The sequence below is a fragment of the Mycteria americana genome, chromosome 7 (assembly GCF_035582795.1).
Source record: "Mycteria americana isolate JAX WOST 10 ecotype Jacksonville Zoo and Gardens chromosome 7, USCA_MyAme_1.0, whole genome shotgun sequence".
Lineage (NCBI taxonomy): Eukaryota > Metazoa > Chordata > Aves > Ciconiiformes > Ciconiidae > Mycteria > Mycteria americana.
This window is the reverse complement of record NC_134371.1, coordinates 8,962,069-8,975,644: the sequence shown is the minus strand read 5'-3', so window position 1 is coordinate 8,975,644 and position 13,576 is coordinate 8,962,069. Positions and strand designations below refer to the sequence as shown.

At 43.8% G+C, this 13,576-nt stretch overlaps 1 long non-coding RNA gene across 2 annotated transcripts in view; it reads left to right on the top strand.

Moving 5' to 3' along the window:
* The first annotated feature begins 4,882 nt into the window (after positions 1-4,882).
* Positions 4,883-13,576, top strand: part of LOC142413028 (uncharacterized) — a 69,824-nt gene continuing 61,130 nt past the window's right edge. For both annotated transcript variants that reach the window (XR_012776668.1, XR_012776667.1), the window contains exon 1: positions 4,883-4,946. This is a non-coding gene — a long non-coding RNA (uncharacterized LOC142413028). The remainder of the gene's footprint in view (positions 4,947-13,576) is intronic.

Sequence of the window (13,576 nt, the reverse complement as noted above, 5' to 3'; positions counted from 1 at the left end):
TTTCCTTGGATTGTGACATCTGAATAATTTAAAGAGGTTTTGAGAACTATGCTTTATTTTAATTAGTTTCTGAATCAGTTTCTGCTTTGCCTATTCTTTCTCCCCCCTCTTTGTACTGTTTATTTTTGATGACATCTGCAATCCTGAAAAAAAGAAAAAGGAAGCAAATTAACTTGGTTCAAGCCACATCAGCACATCCCTTGGAAGATCACAGCAGTCAGCTGTAAAAAATGGGCTTATGCTGAAAGAAAATGAGGAGCTCAGAGGGCTGAAAATGTACTTACCTATTTATTAACTACATCTATCTTTATTATTTTTGTATGACACCAAAAAGCATTCTTGGCACTTCACAGATGTGCACAAAGGACGTGAGGTGGACTTCTGTGGCACTGGTTTATTAAGGCCACTCTGCATTTACTTCTGCCAAACTCAGAACAAAGTCCATCCTTTGACAAACTCTCAATTTAAATAGGCGCAGTCCAGGAGAGCAACAGGGGAAGAAATGAGCCATGTGGCTGTGATTAACACTGTGATTAAGGAACATCACATTAGTTCCAGAAAACTCTTTTTGCTCCTTGCAGACCCCTGCCCCGCGGGTGCTGAGCATTTTGCCACCGGTCCTTCTTCCTGTGTCCGGTTCCCGCCAAGCAGCGAGTGAAGGGTCACCTCTGCAGAGACAGTCTGCCCGTTTAACCCAGCTGTGGACCTAAGGAGAGTGAAGGGAGTCAGGGTGAAAGAGATGATGCTCACAAAGATCTTAAGCAGAGAGATGAGAAGGAAGAGATCCAGCAACCCAAAGCTGAAGGAAACAGACCGGATCAATTGATTGCTCTTGACCACAGTATCACTTAGCTACAGCTATGTGTCTTTTTCAAGTAAGGCAAGTTGTACTGCTTGGAATTGAGCACTGCTATTTGCGAATTTAAGTTGCCCATCCAAAGAGTTACTCTGCATGGGTGCAAGGAAAGGAGCTGTGACTCCCTTCTCTTAAACCTGGGGGCTACAGAAGTTGATAGAGAGATATGTGTATCTTTGGCCTATCATTGCCAGTCCACATTCAACACTGATAATTCTGTGTGCTTCCTGGAAAGATAGGATGTCTATGGAGTAAAAGAACATGAAATACAGTTGTAATTTTAAGATCATTTTGGATGAAAAATGAAAAATTGCCTTAACCGATATATTTTGCAAATTGATATAAGCCTCAGCTAATATTTCAGTAAGAAAGAAAAGTGCCAAGCAACCTGTCACAAAAAAAAGACAGAATGACTGAAATGTTTCATTTCAATATTTGTCAAACAAGAAGTTTTGAATTTTTTATTTGAAGTGAACATTTTGGGTTTTGAAATGTATGCCCTGCCTCCTTTTTTCAGGAAGCTCCAAGTGAATCATACATTTTTTCATCCCCAAACAATTTTTATTTTCAACCTTTTCTAAAAGCCGGGCAGGCCAGGAAAAAAAAAAAAAAGTTATTTGTGCAACATTTGTTTGAGAGATGTGGTTTCTGAACAGACTGTGTTGTGATGAGGTCCTGAACGCTGACTCACTAGTTCTGATCTGAGTTCAATAAACGATACGCGTAAGGTAGGCGATGGAGGTAATTCTGTTATCGTGTCATTCTGTCCTGCCAATCCTCTCCTAAGCATTATCAACTAATGTGTGACAGTTATAAAGTGGATTATAGGCCAGTCTGTCTGATGTAGCTAAGCTGAATCCATCAAACATCTATCACTCAGAATCTCAAATTGGACTTGAACCTCAGTCTGTGAAGTTGCGGATAACTAATTTGTCACGTTTTGCTAACACCTTTCCTCTGCTTGGTGTGTCCCTTGTGGTCCCGTACTGTGATTCAGCATGCTCATTTTAGCTGTGTTTTCAGGATGTAATATGAAAATTACTAGGCATTATGAAAAGGTCAGCTCTGTTAGACTCACACAGTAAGTAGGAGGAATGGAGTTGCTCTTAAGATATTCATCATCTGTCATTATGTCTTATTAATCATCCCAAACAAATCTTGGGCAGTAGTTCATTAGAGAGTGCATGTCCTACAACTGCCTGTGATAGGTGCCGTTTTTACTGTATCTTCTCTTTCTGACTTTTTCATCATGTTACTAATTGAGATTCTAATTGTAGCATTTTGATTATTGTGAGTATAAAATACATGCAAACGTGTTACCTCTATTAGGAAAGGCTGAGCAGAGAAAAGCTGTGTCGAAGAGTGAGAGTTAGCCTTGGTGAGCAGCAGGGCTGTCTGGATGTGGCAGTACCTAAGTGCACAGTTCACTGCTGAAGACAAACTCAACGGTTTGACAAGATTCAAGAGATCCAAAGCATTGTCAGTATTTCTCAATACACAATGTCAAAAATGTTTGACACGCTTGGTCTAAAGGAGGCAGTAGGCAGCATAATAGTGGAAGTATTTAACTCGCTAGCAGTCCGCTGTTCACAGCAGAGACGCAGCTTTTGTAAGAGCTTTCTCTGAAAGATCTGCGGATGCCAAAATGGGCTTCTGCGCAGACAGACAGACTGGGTGGGGTGAGTCCTTCCAGAGGAGTTTGACTGAAGTCATGTTTCTGGGCTTTAGAAGCAAGTCCCAAACAACAATGTGGAGGTGGAAGGAGTATATGCAACTGAAATATTAAACTTATTCCTGTAGAGCTGAAGAGCTAACACACACTCCAACACTTCAAAACTTCCCTTCAGAAGGAACAGGCAGATCCTGTCACTTCAGAAGGGTTGAAGATGTGAAATGTGCCAGGTGGAAGTGCCCAAGAAAACAGCCAGCGTTCAGGAGCTGTCCTCTTACTAATTTGTACGTTAGAAAAAATGCTTGGTGCCTTCTAAATATTTGTCTTCAAATTCTCAGATGTGAAAGTTTAAGAGGGTTTGGTTTTTTTCTGTGTCTTTTGATGGGGTAAATAGAGGGGAATAGAGGTACAAGCTTTACTGGAAATGCATTTTTCTTTTACTGCCACTTTAAATGGGAGTAATGGTCCAGGTTCTTCACTGGTGGAAATGCCTGTAGTGCTAATGAATTTAAGGAAGCTACTATCACTAGGTGACCCAGAGAAAGTGAGATCTGGAGCTATGTGTTACATTTTTTCTGTTGCAGGGATTGCAGGTTTTGCAGAGAACACATTACCCTGGTTTCCGATGGGTTTTTTACGTAACCCCTCAGAATGATGAGAATAAAGCAATAATCTTTTCAGAAGCAGATGATGACTGCTTTTTTGAAACCATAGGACCAGACTCCCTTCTTGTGTAAACAGGCACAGATATATGTGAGAGAATTACATTTATGCAATTCTGCTCAACTCCAAAGGCTGTCCTAACTGTTTGCATGGCTGTCTTGTCTAGCAGAGTAAAACTTGTGATGAAATATCAGGAAAGACAAGGAGACAGACAGGTTGGCCTCTGACCAGTATTTCAGCTCAGCTTGCATAATCCAATGGTCACCTTATGCAAACTGCTCTGGTAACACCTGCACTGCTTCCTCATGCCTTTCTGCTAAGTTGCTTTTCAGTACTCCTCCCACGCACGAGGGGTTTCCGTGAGACAAAGCCAAGTGGTGCAAAGAGAAGGACTCTGCTGTCACCCAGCCACCAGCTTCTTTCCCCCACAGGGCTATGTATGGTCACAGGCAAGGAAGAAACATGTACCAGCTCATGGTGGCACTTCTTACAGGAGTTGGAAGCATTATAATGGAAAGCACCTCACTGCATAACACAGGTACCGACAGAGAAAAAGTTTCTGTGGGAGTCTTGCTCCTTGGTAAGTTGGATCCTGCTGGCATAGGCTTTGCAGATCCAGGCCATGGACCAACACCACGTCACACGTTGGCACCAGAAGGGCTGGCCGCTGGGGGTAGAAGCCAGGAGCTCTGCTGAGTCTGTCCACTTCACCTTGTGGTTTCCTTGGAGGCAGAGGGGTTTGTTGTGTTAGGACTAAGAGATGCCAAAGAATGGGAACATCTTTGGCTTTGTCTAGGTTCTTCCTTTATATTAAGTACAAGAAACAGGAGAAAGATATTTGGCTGGTACAAATGGAGGGGGCCGCATGGTAGGCAGGAAGACCATGCTCATCCACAGCAAGCGGTACCGCAGTCTTTAGCTTGGTGATGTGGGCTAGCGCACATCTTTTCCTTCTGTGTTCATAGAGGACCTAGCACAGTAGAGTATGCTTTCAGAAACCGCCACAGTACAAGTAAGAAGTGGATAATAGAGTATTTTGTTTCCTCCTTCTCATGCAGAATTTGGTCTATTTTTATAGAGTTATATGTAAAACAAGCCACACTTTCAGCTCTCTTTCTACTTGTCACACTGCTGGTAGATTGATACATAGCAAAAAGTTAATAACTCAGCTTTTTTTTTCCCATATCCAGCATTTGTTTACAGAGATTGAATCTGTCATTCCAGATTAACAGGCAACCACCAAATGTTTTTATGATTACCAGGGGAGTTCAGTTGTTGTGGGGGTAAAAGGTGGGTGTGCACTATGGTATTTGTTTATGGATAACCCTTTAAATAAATGAGTAGTTGTAAGGGCCGATTTGTTTCGCGGGAGTTTCAAGAATAGCCTGTTTCAAGTCTCTCAGGTATTTGTCGTGTGGAATCTGGAAAGCAGATCTTTGTGTACAATGCCCTGCAATGACATGGGTGGCAGGACCAGGAGACCAAACCTGGCATCCTTGGCTGTCAACAGCCGGAGGTGGAGGGAGAGTCCAGCGGCTGGGCTGCATCAATCCTTTTGTTGCTCGGCCACCTCTAGAGGGTGACAAATGGCCACACTGAAAGTAGTTACCACAACTTTGTCATGAGATACTCTGTCATAAGACTTTGTCATAAAGCTATATGGCAACTTTGTCGTAAGACTGTCTCTGTCAGTGCTCTTCTGGCGTTCCTTTGCAGACTCTGGTAGCAGGGAAGCTGTGGAGCAGTATAAAGAAGGTGAGCAGCAAATAATCATTTACTGTTTCCCCTAATGCAGGAACTGGAGAGCATCAAATGAAATAGACACTTTCCATGCAGTTGAAATGTGGCACCACTTGTACAGGGTGTTTTTGATGCTAACACTTCACATATAACCTCTAGAAAGTCCTTGCATTGCAGATGTTTGGAAGGGAGGACGATCTGTTGAGGCAAACAAGCTTTCCTTGTACTTTTGTTCTCTCCTGGGCTGCAGTTAAGACACTGGATTTGAGCTAGAATGACCCTTGGTCTGACTTGTATGATAATTTTTGTGTTGGGTTGCATTGTAATGGAACAAAACATAACATTTTGCAAGAATCAGATTGTTTTGTTCAGTATGATTGACGCAGACTTGGAAATCACATGAGGGCTTTGCAGCAGCACAGCCGTATGCAGGTCTCTGAGTCAGAAAAACGAGGTAATGTCTACCACCAGGTACGGAAATGCAACATGAAACCAACTCCACCACTTAGATCATCAGTGGACCTTTTAAATAGGCGGAGGACAAAATGTAACTGCTTTTTCTCCCCAGAATAATGACAAAAAATTTAAGCAAAATACCCTCTTTTGTATGTGGAATTAATAGTTCTAGCAAAAGTTTTACGCTTCTGGAAATCAGAAGAGGGTTTCTATCCAGCAGGCAAGTGAACTGTAGGAACACTAACGGGACAAAATGATCAGTGGTGCAGGGGGAATGACGTGATGTGGAGACTGGTGAGGGCAGAGGAAGGGAGTTGCATTCATGCATCAGCCATGAATAACCCGAGAATCCACTCCCAACATAAAGATATTCAAAAGCATATTTCCAGGATTAGTATATTAGATAACCAGAATTGATGGAGAAGCTCATTTTATATAGGAAAGTGAAGGCACGATTTGGAATCTGATGTCAGGAATTGTTAAGCAAAATGCCACCCAGACACAGCCGCTTTGTCAGCAACGTCTGACAAATCTATTTTTCTTTTGCGAGGGACTGCAGAGATGCTTATGATACAATTATGTATTATGGTGCTATTGTTGCATACAGAATGTGAGAGGGGAGAATGTTTGGAAGGAGGCACAGAAATTAAAAAAAAAAAAAAAAAAAATTAAAACCATCAGGACAGCCAAGCTGAATAATACCAGCTGAGGACCTGACTCATTTTGTGATGTCTGTGGCACACCAGATGCATGCACATGTATTGTGCTTACTGCCCTGTGGGAGTAGCTGAAAGAAAGAAAAAGGCATTTCTAGAACAATACTGGCATAAGGCACGTATTATAATACTAACCCCCCGAAGTGTTATGGTTTTAGAGTAATTGTGTGGGTGTTTGGTGTTTGAAGGAGAAAGGAGAGATACTGCAATGAATCACCTCTCCTTCCCCTCCTGCCTTTTGCACCATGGGCAGGTCTGGTGGAACTTCAAAGCTTTCTCGCTGTACCACAAAGATGTGCATTGACATTTTAATGTCTTTTAAGGTCACATGGGACCATTTTGCTTCACTTGACACAATCCAGTCCAGCAAATGCTGCCCCGGAGAGGGGTGTCCTGACTGCCCAGGCTGCACCAGCTGTCCCTCAGCTCCTTAGCTCCCCAGGTCTCCCTCTACCCACTTGCTCTTCCCTCCGGCACAGGCAGCTCATTGATTCTGATGTTCTTTTCCTTTGATCTTTTGGGGTTTCTTTCCTCTGCAAAAGATAAAAGAGCAGCCCACTTCAGTCCCGACTATGCAAGAGATAAGCCTGCACTGTCTGAATTTCTCTGAGAGGTGGTGGGATACAGGTGCATGGGGGTTTCCTCCCCCTCCTTGGAGGTGTGCTCTGGAGCTGAAATCTTGGCCGCAAGGAAAGTCAAGGGAAGGTTTCCATTAAGTCTAATGGGGATAAAGCCTTAGCTGATGAGGCAAACACATAAGTGATGTATTCCATTTCTACTCTACATGATTAATATGGGGAACCAAATGTCTGTATCAAATTCAGTGTCTGTTGTAGTTATGCCAAGTTTCAGGGCTCAGACAGCTGGCAGCCAGTAAGGAATTTCTTTGGAAATACAAACCATTCGCAAAAGGCCCTAATTCTTTTACTACCTTTTTCCTTTCCTTAGCTATTTTTACCTCTCCTTTTATTCATTATTATGTTTGCAAGGGATGTTTCACAATCATTTTGAGACACGTTGGTTTGTACCACGGAGAAGATAAAGCCCTGTTTGGCTGAGGTGGCCAGCCCCACCGAGGAGCTGCCGGGGATCCCGCTGCACCTTGCTGCCTGGCTTTTCACAGGGAAGCTCTGATGCAACATTTCTGTGGCCAGAGAGCAAAACGAGTCCCATGGGAACAGCTTCATTTCCTTTGATGTTTGGTGGATTTGGCAGTTAAGCATCACTTGATTCACCAGCCTGGCAGAGAGCCGGGATGACTGCAAAGCAGGTCAAGGCTGTCATAATTTCACTGTGGAACAAACCCATTTTCGGACGCTGTTTCTTAAGAGCAGCCGAGCGTTTCCCCTAGCCTGTGGAGAGGCTGGCCCCAGCAGCGCGTGGCAGCGAGGGGGTGAAACCCTGGCTCAGCACTTTCTAGTCCCCAGCCCCGTCCCAGCTCCTGGCCGTGCTCACTCACACACCGCAGCGCTGCAGCCAAGTCAGTGTCCTTGCTGTGGCTGCAGAAGTGGAAAAAAACACCCACATGGGATAGAAACTGAAATTCTCTGCTCCAAAAGGACAGCTGTGTGGTGCAGGGAAATTCGCAGCTTGTCGGCCGGCGATGCTGTTTCTGGGTCAGGCCCTGTGCAGGAGCACTGGTTTGGATGGCCAGGGAGTTGCCAGCTCCAGGGTGCGCCCAGGGCCTCGGAGGAGAGTTTTCCAGAGGTTTGCAGCTGTTCGCTTCTCTCTTGCAGGGGAGAGGGCTGTGGGAGCTTGACACAGCCCCCTCTCATGCCCGCTGCCGCAGCCAGAGGAGCTGCCATGAGCTCAGACCCGTCTGCCAGCTCTGCAAAGCTGGAGCCTTCTGGAGCCTTCACCAGGGCTGCTGGAATAACTTATTTTTGCTGTGCAGTGGTGTCCAGGTACCCTGCCCATGGTACGTTTTTATGTGTATATATACATATATATGCGTTTGCATATATGTATATACATACATACATGTATATCTTCTTTTGGGAGCCTGAATAGTAGTTCTGTATGGAAAATCTCTGAGCCTATATCAGGCTTTTATATCTTTAAACCCCCCTGATAGTTCCTAAATCTGCATTGCCTGTGTGTTCCCCGCTCCCCGAACAATACCAGTGATGAAGACAGAGATCAAATGCTGAGATGCAGTTTCTGCTGAGCTTAGGTGGAAAACAGTTATGCTTGCTTTATTCCCCAGAACTGGTCATTGCCATAGGGCTTATTTTGGGCTAAAGTAACCTAAATAGGCAATGTTGATTGTCAGGAACGGGGATTTTAGGGTTCAAATGAATGTTACATTAACAGAAGTGTTCAGTGCTCAGTAGGGATAAATATGTTGGTGCCCGAGTCCATAGGAGGTTGGTCAGGTGCTCACAAGTGGCTGCTGTCTGCAGGAGGACACTGTGTTGGTGCTGGTTCTGCACACATTGAAGGTGCAGCGTTGGTCCCCCAGTTTAGCCCACGTGTCCCCATGCAATGGGCTGACCAAGTATAATTCTGTAATGATAGCTCTTCTTTCCTGCTTCCCTCCCTGTCCTACGTGGTTAATTGGCCTGAGCGAGAAGCCTCAGGGTATAAGGATATAAAGAGCAAAATTTAAGCATGCCATATCTTGAAAATAATAATAAAAAGGGTTAATTATCTTTAATACTGGGAGCTGTTGGAGCTGAATAAAATAAGATAGCGGCTTAGAGTGTGTTTGCCTGCACGTGTGGGAGGAAGGTGTGGAGGCTGTTTATTTACAATTATTCCCCTTCCAGAGAGCTGGTGCAAACCAGTGCTCCCTCACCCTGTTCAAAAATGAATGAGAATCCTCCTTGGCTTTGATTTTGTTGCTGTTTCACTTAACCTTTAAACTTTACCTGTTGGGTAAGCCAGGAATCAGCAAACCAAAACAGTTTGGACGTGTCTGAATGAAAGCTGAAACCCTGAACCTCAGCTTTGATATATATATATATATACATATATATAGTGCTGGAGCACTGGCTGGTTTTATTGCTTGGAGGTTTGCAGCACAAGATTAGCACTTGGTGTGCCTGCTGAGACACCAGGTTGCTGCAGGATCCCAGGGCAGCCCCCACTGACTATTTGTATGAGCATTTTTTGCTAAGTCATCTCTGGTTTCCTTATATTCTCCTCACGTTGGAGAAATAAGCTGTGATCTTGCTGGTTTTTTCCCTTTCACCTGAAAGTGCTAGAGGTCCTGAAAGAGAAGCAAAGGCCATTTGGTCACCTTCCACGCACCCCGCAGGACCTCCACCATAAGGACTGATTTCACCTTGGTGGCCGTCCCCACTGTGTTGCAAGTGCAATAGCCCCAAAAAGCAACTTTGCTATTGCAGCCTCTTGCTCTGTCCTTCCCAGGGTGGTTTGTCTGGGCATCCACCATGGTCGCTCTGTGCTTTACCCCCAAAGCATCATTTGAATCCTTTCGCAGGACTCACCCTGACCAGTAGGTTACAGAAACACCTAAACAAAGGAGAAATCCTATATGTATAATTAGGTGCAGGGCCCGTGACTCTGCACGGCAGCTTTAACTGCCTAGAGCTACCTGTGAGCAGGCTTTAACTCCTCAGTGATAGGCTTGGCACAGTAATGCTGGATTTAAAGATTTTCTGGGTGGAGGGACTTAAGCAAGCTGTAAGACTCCGTGACTTCAGCCTTTGTTCAGAGACAGGTAATTCCCTTTGAACAGAGTTTTGGTGCTGGATTGCTCCAAATGCCTCTGAGCATCTGTGTTCCTGGAGTATATGGTGGAATAAAATTAATTGCCGTCTGCTGGGGCTCCCTGGATGGCACGTGCCAGAAGGGACACAGTGGTGGGATAGGGTCGCCATACCTTGGAGTAAGCGAGTGTCAGGCAGACTGCAAGTTTTTGCTAAGAAAAATACGGTAGAAATATTTGTAGATATTTAACCATTATGCCGTGCTATGTTCTTGCTGTGCAGTGCACTAAACACCTCGTCTCAAGAGAACAGGCTCAGGGTGAGGATGAGCAGAGAATAGCGAGGCAGCTGCTGGAAGGAGATGTGAGGGAAACGTAATTCAGCTTGGAGCCATAGGAAAGAGCTGTGGCCACAGCAGTAAAGGAAACAGAGTTCCCTGGGTACATTTGGTGCCCACGGCTGCAAGTGAAAAGGTGTTCTGTTACATTTGTGCCCTCTTTCCAAGTAATTTATCCAATTTTCACCTCTTCTTAAACTGTCAGCTTTACAGTATGCATTTTCAGGAGTAAGGACTGTGCGCTCAGTTTCTGTGCTGTGAAACTCTGAAAACTTGATTTCAACTTTAAAAATGTTATTCTGCAAGAAAAGAAAAATGGTGTCAGCATAATCTGTATCTGTGGAATTAGGTGTTTAAAACTAAGACCAACCCATGTTAGCTCACTCAGGATGAAGCCCAATCAAGAGTGTTACCAGTTTTAATAACTTGCTGAGATTATGTAGCAGGGTTGTGGGTACCATTGTTTCTTTGCAGGGAACACATTAAAACCGGGTATTTTGGCTTGCACCGCAATGCTGCATAATGACAGTGTTATGCTGTGTGCCAGCAATGCAATGGGATGCTCCTTTCTTTGGATCACATATCTGTTATCGCTCCAGGCAATGGGTATCTGATACAAAATAAAAGTGATGGGTGCCAAGTGAACCGGTGAGTGGGGAGAAGATACTGTGGTTCATTGACTAACCAAATTACTTTGGGGTATTTAAATGCATCTCTAGCTTTTTATTCTGCATGGGCTATTATAGATGAATTCTGTGATGATTCAGCCTTGGAAAAATTAACCTGTTCTGTTCCATGTGGGACACAGGAGTATGATGATGTGGTGAGGGACTGACTATAAGGATAAAAAGGTGCTGGGTCTGGACACTGATGGAAATTATTTCAACACTTATCATTTAATTTTAGTACAGCAGTATAGCTGTTCATACTTACAAACTGAACTAAAACTGAATGTTTATTTGAAATACGGGCTGGACTGTGTAGCTTTAGGCAGCAAACAGTGTGCACTACTTTAATGCATTCGCTTGACTTTATCCCCCATTTCACTGCTGGGTTTTCCATTCCACCACGACAGAAACTGAGGTGGATTGATGATTTTGCCGCAGAAAAAGCAAAACAGCTGTTAACTGAAGCAGGGAGAATCCCTCAACAAGTTATCTGTAAATAAGTAAATAAAACCCTGGATCGGCTTCGCTGGTGTTTGCACCCATCTTGTATTTTGTTCTGAGGAGATTATAACAGAGCAGTTTGTTTGCAAAGACTTTTGCATAACCAGGGAATTAGAGGTCAGTGGCAAAGAATGTGTGTAGAAAGATGTTTTGAACTTTTAAATATAAATACGCACATTGGAAACTTTTTCAATAAGAGTGGCCAAAATAAGACGTCACCATCTATATATCTTGTCCAAATTAATGAACAAGGTCTGCATTTCCAGTATCAGATACCAAATTCCTTATGAACAGCTCCAACTGTCATGAAAAATATTCAGACTGATGGTAAGTCAGTCTGGAAAATCTGATGCTGTTTTTGGACAGTTCATACCTAGAAGAGATCTTATTCCATCTGATCAATCAGCTCAATTTTTAATACAAGCTTATAGGAAACAGAAGCCCTCCAGTTATCAGGAAAACTCTGTTATCCACTATTATGTGAGAATTCCTGAACAAAAAATTATTTTAAAATAAATTTTTATGTTGGCGTAAAAGGTGGACAGACCAGGGCAGTGCAGGGGCACTTTTGGGGTACTCTGGGATTTTTCTAATAGGTATCTGCAGTTGGATTTTGCTGCAGACAGGTTGTCGTCGTGCAGAGACTCTGACCTGGCACATTCGCTGTCGCCTCAAATGGGTTTATGGTCAACCATGAACAGGTAGTGATGTTTGGCTAAAACCCATCAACTAGTTAACCTGGAAGTTGCTGTGTCTTCCTCTGCAGCTGTTGAATTAAGACGATAGCAAAATAAAGTTGAACTTAAAGACATCTGGGAGGCTGAGGAACTGAAAACGGTAAACATGGAGAATTATTTTTGCAGATAAGCATGTATAAGCTGACAAGTAAAGCCTTTAAATTGAATATGTGCTGTCAGTGAGGTGTATTCAAATAATTATTGAAAGCCAGGGAGTGGGAGAATATATCGGAAAACAGGAATATTGGTTAGCGGAAGGCCAACAGGGGGCAATCGGAGCCTTCCCTGCCCACGGCTGTAACCCACCTCCAGCCATTGCCATTAGCCCAAATTGTTGTCTGTTGGGCTGTAAAGTGTTATACATTCCATTTAATTAACACCTTAAATTTGATCTTGATGGTGTGGGAGCTCCTGGAGAAAATGAAATAAATTCACAACTTGTATTAACAAAGGCAGTGCTTTCAAGGGGGTGGAAACCAACAAAATTGCCCTGGAAATGTTGAAATGTTTTATTGGCATGAGGGGTAGAGCCAAGTGAGGACTGCGGGCTCACGGTGCAGAGCAGTGGGCTGGTGGTTCTGCCCTGGTTTTGGTGAGAGCCAGCATGGGTGGGTGATGGTCTCACAGCATACCTGCAGACCTGCCTGTGTCTGGAGCCTTCCTCCAGGTGTCAGCTGATGTAGCACCACCCCGAGCTTCTTTCTGCTGAGGGGGACAGCTCTCTCCAAACCCAAAAGCACGAGGAATGACACCATATCATTGAGCATTGATGATTAATCAACAGACTAATTATCATTCCCAGAGCAGGCTCTCAGTAGCTTTTCTGTCAGGAAGAGTGAAGGCTGAGAAACAAGACTTAGTATGCAGTGAATACAAGCCGTTTCCCACACTGCCTGCCACCAGATGACATTGGAGAAAGTTTTAATGTTCCAGTAGTAGGAGGACTCCTTCTGTATATAATAGCGGTTTGGTGACCAGTGTGATACAAAAGCCTTTCAAAAAAGATGAACTTGAATTTAAAAAAAGAATGGAATAGATTTTCTGTGGACCATCATGCATATCCACCACTGGAGACCCTTAAAAACATGTGGGGACATTTGACAAGAAGTATGTACGTAGGGTTGGGTCTGCTTTGGGAAGAATGATGGACTAAGTAATTCCTTGAATTTCTTTCCAGCCCTATTTCTGATTATTACTATTATTCTTGCCAAAAATACCCAGGAAAAGCAAAACTCCAGATTATTTTTATATAAACATGTTATTCCCACTTTTATAGGAAAATAATAATTTCTGAAGTAGTTCAACATGCAGAATATATTCCATGTGAACACATCCTGGCTTTAGGAGCAGGGAATCACATGGGCTGCGTTGCTCCCTCACTGGGCATTGCTTGGTGGGCAGCGTTGTGTGCTGCCCCACCGTTCTGAGGAACCACCTTTCACGTGGGACTTGAAATTCCTCCCTCCTTCCAGCAGCGGTGACATGAACCAGCGATATCCTTCTCCGGTCTCGACTTGGATTCCTGCTCGTGTTTCATAACAGACAGTATCTCTTTG